The 16,123-nt window shown below is 34.6% G+C and overlaps 1 pseudogene; it reads right to left on the bottom strand.

Moving 5' to 3' along the window:
• Positions 1–15,006: 15,006 nt before the first annotated feature.
• LOC144252001 (tumor suppressor candidate gene 1 protein-like) lies at positions 15,007–15,608 on the bottom strand (annotated as a pseudogene).
• Between the last annotated feature and the right edge of the window lie 515 nt (positions 15,609–16,123).

The raw sequence follows: 16,123 nt of genomic DNA, 5'->3' as shown, positions 1-16,123 counted from the left end.
AAATCATTCAGAATTTGGAACAGCACAAAGAATAGCATTTGTATTAGCAAGTTAAAAATCAGTACACTAAATAATGACATTAATTAAAATGCCCAATATCCATATAAAGAAAATTTCACATACTTTTGGGAGACAGAAAAGGAAAATGGCTTGAACAAATGAAGAGATCATGCTCATTGATAGATAGATTCATTATCAATATCAATTCTCTCTAAATTAAACTTTGAATTTAATTCGATTCAAATAAAAAGCACAACAGGATATTTTGTTTCAGAACTATAATTGTGATAATTTGTCTAAAATATTCGAAATTAGGGAAAATGTTATAAAATGTACTGAAGGGTTTTACCATTGCTAAAAGGAAATATTTTATAAAGTTATAATGTTTAATCAATATGGTACAGCTACATAAGTAGACTGAAAGATTCAGGGAAGAGAGGGCCAGAAATGAAGAAAAAAAGCAATTTTATAATTTTGTTAGGAAAAATGAATTAATCAACAAAATTTGATTAATTTTTTAATTAATTTTGAGTGTTTTGATAAAGCTGGGTCTCTATACCAAAACTGAACTCAAAGTAATTTCAAATGAATCCGATTTTTCAAGATTTTACATATTTATATAAAATCTACAAATCATAGAAGACTGAAAAATTGATCACATGAAAATTTGTAGATTAAAAGCAGCATGAAGTTAGGAGATTTTAGGAAAAAAAATACTGTTTGCACAATCACCCTTCAGCACTCCCAAAGGTTCACATGAAATGAAATATAAATGTCTCTAAAGTATAATCTATGTGAATGTCAACTTCTCAAGCAGTATAAATGGTGGTTTTAGCTTAATCTCTGTTGTTATGGGAGACATGCAATTTAAAACATACAATGTTAACCACATTTTTCATCAGTGATATAGCTAAAGACAAATATTTGGTACTATATTACCTGGCAAAAATATAAAAAACAGGCAGTGGCAAAGCTTTATTGTTGACATATTATCAGTATGAATTCTGAATAGAGTAATTTGCTATTGTCTTTTGCAATTAACACTGCATATGCACTGGTCATGGTGACTTGACATATGCATGTAATTCCAGCATCTCTGGGAGGCTGAGGCAGGAGGATAACAAGTTCAAAGCCAGCCTCAGCAATTTAGCAAGGCCTTAAGCAACTTAGCAAGACCCTATCTCAAAATAAAATATAACAAGGCCTAGGGATGTGGTTCAATGGTTAAGTGCCCCTGGGTTTAGTGTATGGTACAAATAAATAAATAAATAAATAACAATAAACAAAAAACTGCAGATCCTTTTTCATCTAAAAACACCTTTATATGAATTTATCACAGACATATATTCATAGAAATACAAAATAAAAGATATGTATAAAAATTTGTAATGTAGCATTGCCATAAAGAGCAAAAGTTAATACAATTCAATGAAAAGAATGAGGCACCTGGGAAGGTCCTGATTAATATCCACATAATAGCTTTGCTTCTGCTTGTATTTGATGGTAACAGTAAATATTCCCTCTTCTTTGTCTTGTACAACTGCAAGAATGATGATTCTGGATACTAACAAGCAAATTATTTTATGATACAGGTATTGAAACATTATTGTTATACATAATTGGATTCAATTTGACAAAGTCAAACATGTACGGAATTTGATATACTTCATTTTAGTACCTGTTGTCCTCCCTCCTAACTTTCTTTCCCCTCCTCCCACCCCCATTCTCCTTCCTGTACTCCATTGATCCTCCTTTCATTCCTTTAATTTTTGTTTGTTTTATAACAGGTTTCATTCACTTTATTTTTTTGCATAAAAACCCCCATGTTGTAGCCACAGCTGGAGCCTGGGTCCACTGCACAGATACTCTAGTGTGAATTTTCACAAGATGGTCCCTGAATTCCTGATAGGGAGATTTGGTGAACAGTTTCTTTCCAGAAATTGGGGGTCAGGTAACTGTATGTCTTAGACATGGCATAAAAGGCTGCATTGGCTATAGAAGAGAAACAGCCAAAGAAGATTGGTGGCTTGAGAGGAGAGAAACCTCCCACCCCTAGACCAGAAGCCATTGAACTCATAGCAACTGAGAGTCCACTTTGGGACAGGTCTTCAGGGCATAAGACAGCCTTCCTCTCATTCCTTTAGAATAGGCCATGTACACAATGGGCCTGAGTGATTCAGTGGAGCTGAGAAAGGGGTGTTTATTTATTTTTGATTCATGCTTATTACATATACAAAAAGGTTAAATACCCTGGGTTATACTTATGTATGCACACAGCATGAGTTTGTTCAAATCTTTGTATATTTCCTCCCCTTTCCAGTTCCTCCTCCCTCATTCTCAAATCTCATTCTTCTACTCCACTGAAATTCCCTATATGTTTATAATATCAAATCCCACTACACATAATTTTTTTCCTTATTTTGCTTTAGGTTCCATATATAAGAGAAAACATTTGACCCTTGACTTCTGAGTCTGGTTTATTTCATGATGTTCTCTGTTTCCATCTATGTACCAGGAAATGCCATAATTTTAATCTTTATGCTGAATAAAATTTCAATGTGTATATATACCAATTTCTTAATTCATTCATCTTTGTATGAGTGGACCTTTTTCCCCCACATCCTCCAGCATTTATTATTATTCATATTTTGATAATTGTAGTTCTGACTAGTGTGAGATGAAATTTCAGTGCAGTTTGAATGTGCATTTTCTTTCCTAATTGCTAATGATGTTGAATATTTTTTCATATATTTGTTGGCCATTTATACTTATTCTTTTGAAAAATGTCTGATTAGATTCTTTTACCCATTTATATGTTGGGCTATTTGGGTTTTTTTTTTTCTTGCGGGACAGCATTAAACTTGTTGAGTTCTTTATATATTGTGGATATTAATCCCCTGTCAGAGAAACATCTGGCAAAGATTTTCTCTCATTCTGTAGACTCATCCCCTTTGATGTGCAGAAGTTTAATTTGATGCTGCTCCATTTTTTAATTCTTGGTTTTATTTCTTGAGCCTTAAGGGTCTTGTTAAGGAAGTTGGTGCCTGCACCAATATATAGAGTGTTGGCTTTATATTTTCTTATAGCAGTTGCAGTTTCTGGTCTAATTCCTAAGTGTTTCATTTGCTTTGATTTGACTTTTGCGCAGAATAAGAGATAGGGATCTAATTTTATTCTTCTGTATATGTATATCCAGTTTTCCCAGCATCATTTGTTGAAAAGACTATCCTTTCTCTAAGATATATTTTTGGTATCTTTGTCAAGTATCAGATGAGTGTAAATATGAGGGTTTTTCTCTGTGTTTTTTATTCCATTGGTCTTCATGTCTATTTTGATGCAAATGCCATGCTGTTTGTTTGTTTGTTTGCTTTTACTGTAGATCTGTAGTATGATTTTAAATCAGACATTGAGATGCCTCCTGTATTGCTTTTCATGCTCAGAATTGCTTTGGCTACTCTGGTTCTCTTATTCTTCAAAATGAATTTAATTACTGGTTTTACTAGTTCTGTGAAGAATGTCATTAGTAGTTTGATTCAATGAATCTGTAAATGGCTTTTGGTAGTATGGCTGTTTTGAGAATATTAATTTTACCTATTCAAGATCATGGGAGGTCTTTACATCCTCTAAGTCCTTCTTCAATTTTTTTCTTAGTGTTGTATAAATTTTATTTAGAGATCTTTCACATCTCTGGTTAGATTAACTCCCAAGGATTTTTTTTTTTGAGGTTATTGTGAATGAGATGGTTTCCTGATTTCTTTTTCAACAGAATCACTGTTGGAGTACAGGAAAGTAATTGGTTTATGAAGGGTGATCTTGTAACCTGTTACTTTACTGAATTCATTTGTCAGCTCTAGAATTCTTCTGGTGGAATTTTATGGCCTCTAGATATAGGATCATGTCATCAGCAACAAGAGACAGTTTGACTTCTTCTTTTCCTGTTTCTGTTTCTTTAATTTTCTTCTCTTGCCTAATTGATCTGGCTAGAGTTGGGGGAACTGTATTGAACAGAAGTGGTGAAAGTAGACATCATTTTCTTTTTCCTGATTTTAGAGGAAATGTTTTCATTTTTTCTCTGTTCAGTATGATGTTGGCTTTTGGTTTGTCTTATTTAACCTTTTTAATGTTGAGGCAAATCTGTTCTATCCCTAGTTTCCCCAGTGTTTTTTAACATGAAAGAGTGCTGGATTTTATCAAAGGCTTTTTCTGCATCTATTGAAATGATCTTATGATTCTTGTATAGTTATTTTTAAGTGGTGAATTACATTTGATGTAGGTATGTTGAACCAATCTCACAAACCTGGGATCAAACCCACTTGATCATAATGTATTTTCTCTTAATGTGCTTTTGAATATGGTTTGCAGATATTTTGTTAAGAATTTTTTGCATCTATGTTAACCAGTGATGATGGTCTGTAGTTTTCTTTCCTTGGTGTGTTTTTGTCTGGTTTTGGTATTAGAGTTATACTGGCTTCATACAATGTATTTTGGAGTGTTCTCTCCCTTTTGATTTCATGGAATAATTTGAGAAATACTGATGCTAGTTCTTGAAAGGTGTGGTAGAACTCAGCTGAGAATTCATGTGGTCCTGGGCTTTTCTTTGTTGGTAGACTTTTAATTGCTGTTTCATTACTTGGTATTGGTCTGTTTAGTTTATATATATATATATATATATATATATATATATATATATATATATATGTAATTGTCAATACCTTCTAGACTTTCTAGTTATGAAGTATAATTTTTCAAAATAGTTTCTAATGATCCTGTGGATTTCAGAAGTGTTCACGGTGATATCTTCTTTCTCCTTTCTGTTTATTTGGGTCCTCTCTTTCTTTTGGTTAGTTTGACTAAGGGTTTATCAATCATATTTATCTATTCAAAGAAACACCTTTTTCTATTTTTTTATTCTCAATTTCATGATTTGTGGCTGTGATTTTAATTGATTCCTGTTTCCTACTGATTTTGGAATTAGTTTGTTTTTCCTTTTCTTAGGTCTTGAAATGCAACATAGCTTATTTATTTGGAATCTATTGTTTAATGAAGGTACTCAATGCTATTAATTTTCCTCTTAGAACTGCTTTCATATGGTCACAGAGATTTTGATATGTTGTATCTCTGTTTTCATTTGTTTCTAAGAATTTATTTTTTTCTCTCATTTCTTCTATGGTCCATTCTTCACTTAAAAGTGTATTTTTCAATATCCATGTGTATATATGGTTCTTATTATGTTTCTTGCTACTGATTTCTATCTTCATTTCATTATGATCTGATAGGATGCATGGGATTATTTCATGTTCTTTGTATTTGCTAAGACTTATATTGTGATCTAAAACATCATCTATTTTAGAATAATTTTCTGAGCTGCTGAGAAGGTGAGTTTAGGTGTCTTGGTATGAAATATTTTGTAGATATATATTAGATCTGCTTGATTTGTAGTATCATTTAGGTTGGGAATATCTTTATTGATTTTATGTTTGGATGACCTGTCTATCGATGATAAGGGTGTGTTGAAATCACTCAGTATTATTATTATATTGGGATATATTTTGGATTTAATGTTAGGAAGAATTTTTAAATGCATTAACATTTGGGGCTAATGTATTACATATTATTAAGTCTTCTTGTTGGATTGTTCCCTTTATTAATAAATAATGGCATTTTTGTCTCTTCTGATAAAGTTTTGCTTAAAATCTGCTTTGTCTGACATGAGAATAGTTACTCTTGCTTGTTTTGAAAACTCCATTTGTATAAAATATTTTTTCCATCCTTCTACTTTCAGCAAGTGTGTGTTTTTGCCTATGGGATAAGTTTCTTGCAAAGAGTACATAGTTGGATTCTGTTTTTCAAATTTAGTCTGCTAATCAATTTCTTAATTGGAAAGTTGAGAGCATTTAAATTCAGTGTCATTGTACATATGTGTGTTATGCCATGAAATTTTGATTTGTTTAATTCTGACTTGATTTTCATTTAAGTGGTTGTACTTTTAGTGGTCTTCATCAGTTTGGTAGATTTAGCATTTATTTGAATAGAAATATATCTTTGAATATTCTTTGTAGTGATAGCTTAGTGATCAAAAACTCTAGTAGTTTAGCTTTGTCAGAGAACATGTTTATTTCTTCATCTATTTTGAAAGATAACTTTGCTGGATATTGCTATTTTGGCTGACAATTATTTCTTTTAGATATTGCAATATTTCATTCTAATTCCTCCTTGATTTTAGGGTCTAAGATGAGAAGTCAGAAATAAACTTTACTGGTTTGCCTGTAAATGTAACCTGATGTTTTTCTCTAACAGCTTTTAATATTCTTTCCTATTTTCTATGTTAGGAATTTTGATTATGATGTACCATGGAGAGGTTCTATTCTGATATTTTCTATTTAGTGTCTTATAAGCCTTCTGTATTTTGTTGTCTTTCTCATTTCTAATATAGGGGGGCGGGAATTCTGTTACTGTTCCATATAAGTTGCTCTTAATGCCTTTAATTTGTATCTCCATATTATCCTATATTCCAATGACTCTTAAGTTTGTCCTCTTGATGCTATCCCAGAATTCTGATCATGATCTTTTACTTTCTTTTTCCTTTACTCTATAGTTGGGTATTCAAGTTCATATACCCTGTGTCTGAGACCTAAACTTCTGTCTTTACGGCCTGACATTCTTTTTTTTCCTACACATTTTCAAGTTAATTTTTCTACACTTTCAAGTGAATTTTTAATTTGATTCCCTTTGTCTTTCATTTGCAGGAGTTCTGATTTGTTTCTTTTCATTATTTCCATTTCTTTATTGAAATGGTTTTTTATCTCCTGTATTTTCTCTCTTAATTCATCTCTTAGATCTTCTTTGAGTTCATCAAACATTTTAAGAATCAGTTTTTTTATAGTCTTTCTCTGGAATTTCATCTAATTCCATAGCTGTGAAATCCTTTGTTGGGGTATTGTCAATTTTGGGGGGAGATTTGTTTGCCTATATCATCATGTATTCAGAGGTCTTGGACTTGCACATAAATTGATATGAATTTCCCTTCCTCTTTTATACATTTGTCCTTTTGTGTATAATTACCTTTTTTGTTCTGGAACTTTTCAGGAAGTTCAGATGTCCAGGACATCTCTCTTTCTCCCCCATATTCCAGGAGTGGAATACATCTAGGAGTGCAAACTGAGGTCCCTCTCTTGTTATTACTCCATGGGGCCTGATTGTTGATTATAGGTTGCTGTCTCCCAGTTAAATGTGTTGAAGTATTATTAAGGCTAAGGTAGGGCCAAGTAATGCATTGGATGAGATTTGCTGTTATTTGCCTGAGTTTTGTATATTTTTTCATCAGGACACCTATTTGGCAACTTAAAGTGTTCCAGTCACTTTCCATCCATTCTTAGAGGAAGATGGAAGCCAGGAATAACAATAATATTGGCAACAGATGTACAGCCTCTGTTTTCTAACTTGATATCTGTTACACTAATTGTCACCTATGTAGGAATAATGGAGTCAGTACTTAACATAAGCACTAATAATAAAATTCATGAAATAGATTAGGCATAAAGAACAGGTATCTTTTACATCATCCACTGTATTAATAATCACAAAAACATGAATGGGATGGGATAGAAATTACATATACAATTTAATTATTTTAATGGGAGTATCATTTCTTAAGTGAAGGGAATATAGAGGGGTGGGAAGGCAAGAGAACATCTGAAATATTTGAAAGTGAACAGATGAAAGGTAGTGATGACAGCTATAGGAGGAAGAATACAAAAATAAGAAATGTAATTTTTAAAAAGGCAGGAGAAGAGGGAACAGGAAATTTTGAGTATTAGTGGATGTTAAAAGTGAAGAAGCAGCAATAAGAGGGACAAAAAACAAGGTACAAACAAGTGTAAGATCAAAATAACACAAATCTACATATAATTATGTACCATCTACTCAAAGAAAAGCTAAACAATAAACAAGTGAAGAAGAAAGTAACTAAAATGAAAGTAAAATTATAGTAACACATATATTTGAGCCTGTCTGCACAGTGGGACACCCACACACACATACACACACACATACACACAATCTTACAGAATTTTTTTTAGAGTTAGAAAATAAGAAAATATGATAAAATGATTTTAAAGAATTTTTAAAGATTAAAGAAAAAAGTAAAAAAAATAGGGATACATATGGGGAGGTAGAAACACTTAAGGAAAACAAACAAAAAACCAAACTCATTTATGCTGAGTGAGTCAAAACTGGTGACAAGAATAAATTTTCATTTTTTTGTATTTATTTCTAGGGTTTATAACCCTTGGGTTAAGGACTAAGGATTGTTAAATTTATGTGTTCCTCACCTAGCTGCCAGTCATTGTGTCTAAGAGCCAATTCTGATTGTAGAAACTCTCAGCTTCCCATCTCCTAGTATAGGCTGGGATAGACTGGTAAATGCTGACAAACTGTATATTCTTGTAGTGTGGTTGGTGCAGACTTCCAAATTGAAAGCTGCAGCAGCTGGGGTTTGGTCTTAGTTGACCCTTGAAACTCTTTGTTTTTGGTTTTTTGTTTTGTTTTTGATATTTAATACATGCCCCTGTTGACAAGGAGATGTTGATCTCTCTGGGATGTCTGGAACACCAGGAACCAAGGGATGTGGCTGTATGCTCTCAGCACAGTTTTCTTTACACCTATCTCAGTCACTGTGTGTCCAGGAAGACTCTGGGGCTCATACTAAGGTACTGATGGGTCTGCTGGCAAATTCCTTTATGAGTTCCCAAACTCCTGTCTCTGATGGTAGCCTCACAGCATTGATAAATGATTCCTATGCCAGCAAACCCAGTTCCTGCCCAACTATCTGCCCACGGGCCAAGCAATTTTAGTTGCTTTTTCACTCAACAACCTCCCCCACTGCCTCTGGGTCCATAAAGAGCAGCGTCCCTCTCTAGTCCACAGGTTCCTCAAGGACTCTTTTTTTTTCCTTTTTCTGCCATACTTTTGCCTCTTGCCTGTGCTTCTCCTATTGCTGCTCCTAGCCAAGCATGTGCCATCTCTAACATATCTTATTTTATGTTCAAAGTTTCTGAGTGTCTGTGTCTGTATGGTTTCTTTTACTGTCTAGTTTTCAATTTCAGTGAGTTTCCTTAGTTACCTACATTGCTAAGGAATAGCATTTCCACTTTTTTAAGTTTGGTGCTAAGTAACTGCTGGGAAGTGCACTCTTCCTTTAGTTTACCATCTTTTTGAAATCTGTTGATACAGGGTTAAAGATATGGGGATACAGGTTTTACGTGGACAGTTGACAGAGGTAGATTCAAATGTTTTCTTAGCTGGGTCATACAAAGAAAATAGTGCAAACATATTGCATATATGTTAGTATCTTAATGGGTAGATTAATATAGCATTTCACTAAATATATTTTGGAGTAAAAAAAAGAGATCTAAATGATTCCTATGCCAGCAAACCCAATTCCTGCCCAAATATCTGCCCACATTCTATGTAATGGACTGGATGTTTATGTTCCTCTCAAAGTTTATATGTTAAAATCCTAATCCCAATATGCTGGAATTGGGAGGTGAGGCATTTGAGAGGTAATTGGTTCACAAATGGGAAGACCTCATGAACAGGATTAGTGGCTAAAGCTCTCACTTTCTGAGATGTGAGGATTATATGAAAAGTAGGCATTATGTTGACCTATATTATCATGTCCGTTCTATTCTGAACCAACTTTCTTCAACTACTTGATTCTGTCCCCATCTTTCTGTAAGCATTTGCCTTTTATTTCCATGTTGTCTTGAAGAACATAGATCAAAATGTGAAGAAACAGAATAAACATCAATAGAAAATAGGATAATCAATATTAACAAGATAATTACAATTTATTTAAAATAATATTTTTAATTATAACTATAATAGGATTATAATAGTATTCTTCCATCATCCAATAATGCTCTTGAAACTTTTGAAACACACATTTAATCTGGGAACACAATGAAAATTAACATCAGAAATCAGTTATGATTAGAGAAATTATGTTTAACAAAATGATACTGAGAAAAATATGAGAAATAAATATAAGCTATACTATTTAATTATTCAGCATATTTAAGACTTTTAGTCACACTGAGAAATTCAAGCCTCAGTAGGCATTTACATATGTAAAAGAGCAAATGTATACATCAAAGTCTTTATATCATTATATTTAGTAAAATTTGAATTATATTTAAGGTAGAACATTAATTAATTCTTCAATTCAGAAGACAAAAGTCTAAATTTTAGAGCTAAAGAGTTCTCTTGAACATTATTAATATTTTAGAACTTGAGCATTCAAATTAACTCTAATTAAAAATTCTTGAAAACTGTCACAGCGCAACTTCCCAGCAGCACTGTATTCTAGAGAAAGCTTGAATAAATACAGAAAACTGCATGCTAAATTTGGATAAGATGAAATCTGACCATTAGTAGAGTACCATGTAAAATGTAGATCCCTTGAAAGTTAACTTGTTAACAAAAATTTCTGAAGGACACAGGTAAAACCCTCTAAGGTCTCTTTCAGCTCTAAAATTGCAGAATTTTAGTCCATATAAAAAATAAGATGAACAGAAATCATTTCCCCCTCAAGTTATACTTTTAGATTTACATATGAAATAGAATAATGTTTACTAAGTGGAGGCTATTAAAAACATATTTTAATGACATACAATTTTCGGAGATGGTTTATAATTATAGGGATGCCCTCTACACAATTTAGTAGCTATATTTCCTTATTTATTTTAAGCAATGTCTTAGAGTTTATACCCATATGGGTAGTACATATGGGAATGAAAATGCCAATATTTTTCAATTTATAAAACAAACACATTATATTTCTATTTTAAAAGTTATACATATTTAAACAAAAATACCTGTTCATATACATAAATGACTTTTTAAAAGTTTTTAAAATATACAATGTCCCTTACATCAAAGGAAATGGATACTACATTGAAAATTCACCTATCTATGTGTATATACATTTATGTGCATACATGGGCATGTGTGCATCTTTAATTTTTGAATTTCAGTATCTTTCTATTTGATATTCCAGGAACTTAGTGCAAATAAAAAAATTAGGAACAATTATAAAGTCACTGGTTAATATATGCCCTTTGGAAGATATGACTGATGACCCAATCACCTTCTATTATGCTCCACTTCTTAAAGGTTCCACCACCTATTAATGCCACCACAGTGGAGACCAATCTTCCAGAGTCTAAACCTTGGTATCCAAACTATACAAACTATATGCTGGGGAATAAGTAGATTCTGAATATGAATTTCATAATAAATAATATCTGTAATGATTAAACACATATAATTTAATTCTGATCATTGAGATACAGTTTAATTCTGATAATTGAGATATAGTAAACATAACTTAGGCCTTAAAATTTGAAATTTTAGCAATGGTTAATTTTAATAGTCAGTTATATATATAATTAAAATGTTTTCCTTGATAATAAACATTTTTGTTGTATAAATAGATGTGTATACTATCTATAGCAGACAAGACAGGTAGGTAAAAATAAAATTATAGTAGGAAAAATAGAATTTGTAGTTAATATATCACTAAATAGAAGTATAAATAATTTATGTCATTCATGAAGGTTTTCTGAAGATTTTGTAACAAATTCTCAGTAAAATTTATTCCATTTAGCAAAATAGAAAATAGTCTTTGACATTGGAATCAAGATCATGCTGCTAACATTTGTTAGTATATATTATTAATTCAATTTATTAAATAATTGGGTGTTAGTTTCATTCTGGAATATTTATGAATTGGCAATATTATGTGAGAGTATTCAAAGAAGACCAAATGTTTTTAAATATTTTTCAAATATTTATAATATTTAAGAAGTTTAGCAAGGGCCATTTCTTCTATGAGCTATGTAAGTACTTATTTTTATTCCTTTGATTCATATCCTAACTTTTATAAAGGAAAAGATAAAATACTTTTTGTGAGTAGCAGCTATAAAAATGTAAAATGCCAATTTTTCTCACTGAATTTGTTTCCTAAGACACATATTTTTGGGTTTTATTTCTAAAAATTGTAAACTGTCTTACTGAAAAACTGATCTGAAATTATGAAAATGGCAAACTACAGTTTTAGTTTTAGATCAAACTGATCCTAGACCAAACTTTCTAATAACATACTTTAATATAACAAAACATTTTTCATATGACTTTATTGGTTACCCTGGAAAACATCATCAAAATTGAAATATATATTAGCCTTGATGCATCTTCTATGGCATTTCTCCTCAGAATTTTTAATGCCGTTAAGGAATTAAGCTCAAAAGTAATCTGTGTGAGTAATCTTCTTCAATAACTTACAAAATTTTTTTCACCAGTAAATTTAACAAATTTAATATTCAATCAGACTTATGTTGTAAACAATTTTTAGAGAAAGTATTTATACAACCAACTACTTTGTTTCATTGTTGAATATTCACAATTTTGTAACAAGTGGCAAATATTTTTGAACATTATATTAAATTACCCCCTTATTTTATAAGGTTTTATCTCTCCTATTTGCTTATAAGGAAAAATGTCAACATAGTCAAAATTTACATGTCTGATAATACTCATAAAGTCATATACAAGCAAAATCGAGAATGCAATACAAAATGTTAAGCAAAATATGCATTTTCAATTTTCGTGCTTTAAACTGCAAATCTCACCAATTGAACACTTAAATTGAAGCAGGCATTTTGCTTATCTCAATAAAATTTTTACATTTTGAGGTAGATGCTATAGTCCTTTTACTAATCAGAAAACTAAAGCGTAAAGAAATTAACAAATTTAACCCTAATTTACAATTAAACAGCAGTAGGGTAAATAAACTGTCTTCTAAAAATATTTTACTTTGTTTCCTAGTTAGAATATGAAGTAAAGGGGCATAGGATTAATTTTCATATACTTACCTTTTCTTGCCAAGTTGCTTCTACATTTTAGCCATAGGGACAATTTAAATATTCAAAACTGAGTATCAATCATCTATAAGCAAAATGGAAAGTGTTTTCAATACTTCAAAGTAGAAGAATAACAAAAATGAGCTTCCATTGCACGTTGGTTTGTAATAATTATTTGCATTACAATAAATACTCTGAACTTTTGGGCTATGCCATGTGTAGCACATATTCTATGCCATATGTAGTAACCAGCTCTACTCATCATTTGATTTTCCCTGATGCTTTCCATTACTTAAATACTCTCAAATCCATGAGGCTCAGAAAACAATACTCCAAAGTATGATGCTTTGTCATGCTTAGTAATTTGTGAACTAGAGGGCCCTGGAAGAAGTGGTCTCTGACTTTTTTCCTATATTTCTTTCCCTGCTTGCTGCTCTCTTCCTGGCAGGTTATTCAAAGTAGAACTTGCTTTTCTCAAGGCAGCTCATAGAAACATAGAACATAGAACAGCTTTACCTCAATTACAAAATGCAGATATATTTTCAAACTCTCTCATCCTTTTCTGCTCAGGAGCAGGCCATAAAGAAATTATCTGATCTGTTTTGTCTGATAGTAGGTCAAAAGACCCTTAACTCTAGAAGGGGTCTTGTCCTTAAGCCCAAGGAAAGAATGCCATATAGAGAAGCCAAGATACCATACAGGTCTTTCCAGGCTATAACCAATAGGTCATATACTTTTCATGAAATCATAATTCTACAGGGATGTCCATTCCTCCCATCTAGTCATAAACACAGGTTTCACTGAGTTTTTCATTTTAATTTCCAAAGGCTCTTGTTTTACCTAAAATTTAGATTGGATAAATTTGCCATGCTTTTTTCTTGTTAGCCTGTCTTTAATTATAGAAGTATTGACCATGACCTTTATGATGGGTGAAAAAAGAGGTCACACTTTTTGCCTCTATAGTTTTTATCGGGTACAAAGTTACCCTCTTCACTCCTTAGTAGGCCAAAGTGTTATTCATGAACAAAATGCAAAAAAAAAAAAATGTGATCTTAAAGCGTTTTGTTATTAATCTCTTTTTCCTGACCACTACAAAAACCATGATGAAAACCAAAATGATTCCACTTGGGTGTTTTTGATGTACAAGTAACTTACAATTTCTTAAAAGCTGTTAAACAGTTAAAATGATACAAATTAGCTACACATTGGTTAACCTCTAATATTAATGCAATAATAATGAAAAATGCTTAGATGAACTAATCTTTACGTTATTTTAAAAGATCAGTTACATAAAGTAAAAAATTAAATAAATAAAACCTTACAAAGGATAACCAAATATAGATATTAAAATAGGGAAGCTATACATCTCTTACAGACACATATAAAAATTTAACACACTTCAAATAATAGTCATGGGAAGCTTTTAGATCATTTTTAATGGACTACTTTTATTTACCAGTTCTAAGGATTACCTATAGGAATATACTTAAAAATTCTCTGGGGTGAAACAAATCAGTTTATATTAAATGTATGCGGACTAAGTCGGGGCAGACAAGAATTTCTAAATCATAAATATCATCTTCTTCTTTATAAAAAGGTAGTACTTCGTGGGATATCCATTGAATACCTATTTATAAAAACACACACTCAAAAGTATTGGCCACACAAGAAATAATAACTGGCGGCTTTAGTGGATTAAAGAAAGAACATCAAATTCGACCAACTCAAGAAGCATTATTCAGCCCTCAAAGGATCATTATTGAGAAACAAAAAATACACTTAGAAAGGTTCATAAATTAGGAAGAGCTTCCAGGAACCAGTTCTTGCTGTTTCAAAACCCGCGCTTCTGTTGCAGGGCCTCTTCCGGTGGAACCAGCAGGGCCCAGAAGCAGGTGCCCACACACATGGGGGCTCCAGAGCCCAGACACTGGCAGGACCCCGCGGGCAGAGGCAGGGCGCCACCGGAAGTGTCAGGTGGTAGGCTGGAGGCACTGAGCTCAGTGGTCCAGCAGTGTAGGGTGGGGAAGCAGCAAGTGCAGAAGGAGGGGCGCTCAGGGGCCCCGCCTCTCCCGGCTGAGGCCAGAGGCTACAGCCAGCTTCCTGGGGGCGCCGGGTCCTGGGCACAGAGGCCAGAGTCGGGCTCCTGCACAGGGGCTCCTCCTTGTCCACACGCGGGCGTGGCCCTTGCTGTTCGAGGTGCAGCTGCAGCAGGGCCCTGCGGCACATGGCCTCCAGCTTCTCCAGCCGGGCCCTCAAGGCCCTGGGGCTGCCTGGTTCATCCTCACGGCGACCACCTCTCTCCCTCCGGTTCGTGCCAGCCTCCGGGGGACCCAGGGCCGCCTCTGCGGCCATCCGGTCGCCGCCCTCCCCCTGGAGCTGCAAAGCCTGACGGAAGAGGCTGCGGTTCTCGCGCTTCAGCCGCCGGTTCTCGAGCCGCAGCTGGGCGTTCTCCTCGCGCAGCCTCGCGTTCTGCCGGTCCTGCTCGTCCCGCGCGCGGATGGCCTCCAGGTGGCTCTCTGCCAGGTCCGCGAAACGCTCCTCCAGCTGCTGTCCGGCGCTACCCGCAGGGCCTCGTCAACTCCCGTCGCCTCCGCCGCGCTGCGGAACCCGGCCCGGGCGGCCTGGCCCATCTGTGTCCCCGCAGCCACAGCTCCCGCGCCGGGTGGCGCCACCACGCATGCGCCACATCTGTCCGGTCCTAACCGCGCCGCCAGCGCCAAGGGTCCAGGGGCCGCGGGCCAAGGCGCGGACCAGTTCGGGACCCAGCGGGGCGGTCAGGCGACAGCAGAGAGGTGGCGAGCTGCGACTGCTGGCTTGTGGCCAGAAGAGGCCGGGAATTTGCCCGGGTTGAGGCGTGTCCTGTTTCCCGCGGCGGAGCTACCCCCCTGGGCCTGCTATCTCTGGGCCCAGCTCACACACAATGCCCCGGGGGAGCACTTTCTGCTCATCCCTCTGGCCCGGCGGGGAAAAGCGAGTATCCTCTGAGGGTTACTTGAGCATTGTCACAATGGTGCATGTGTTTTGTTTAGATTTTGGTCTCAGGCATCAATGCTAGCAGATCTTCCAATCTCTGGGTATCTGGAAGCAGAATGCAAACTATATAGAATGTATGTATGGCCTTATCAGAGCTCACTGAGTGCTTGTGTTTCACAAGCCTCGGGTAAACTCTTTCTTTCTCATGTTTCATGCAGGTACCTACTGGT

The sequence above is a fragment of the Urocitellus parryii genome, unplaced genomic scaffold, assembly GCF_045843805.1.
Source record: "Urocitellus parryii isolate mUroPar1 unplaced genomic scaffold, mUroPar1.hap1 Scaffold_35, whole genome shotgun sequence".
NCBI classification, from domain to species: domain Eukaryota; kingdom Metazoa; phylum Chordata; class Mammalia; order Rodentia; family Sciuridae; genus Urocitellus; species Urocitellus parryii.
The sequence above is the reverse complement of the archived record's forward strand: the minus strand, read 5'-3'. Positions and strand labels throughout refer to the sequence as shown.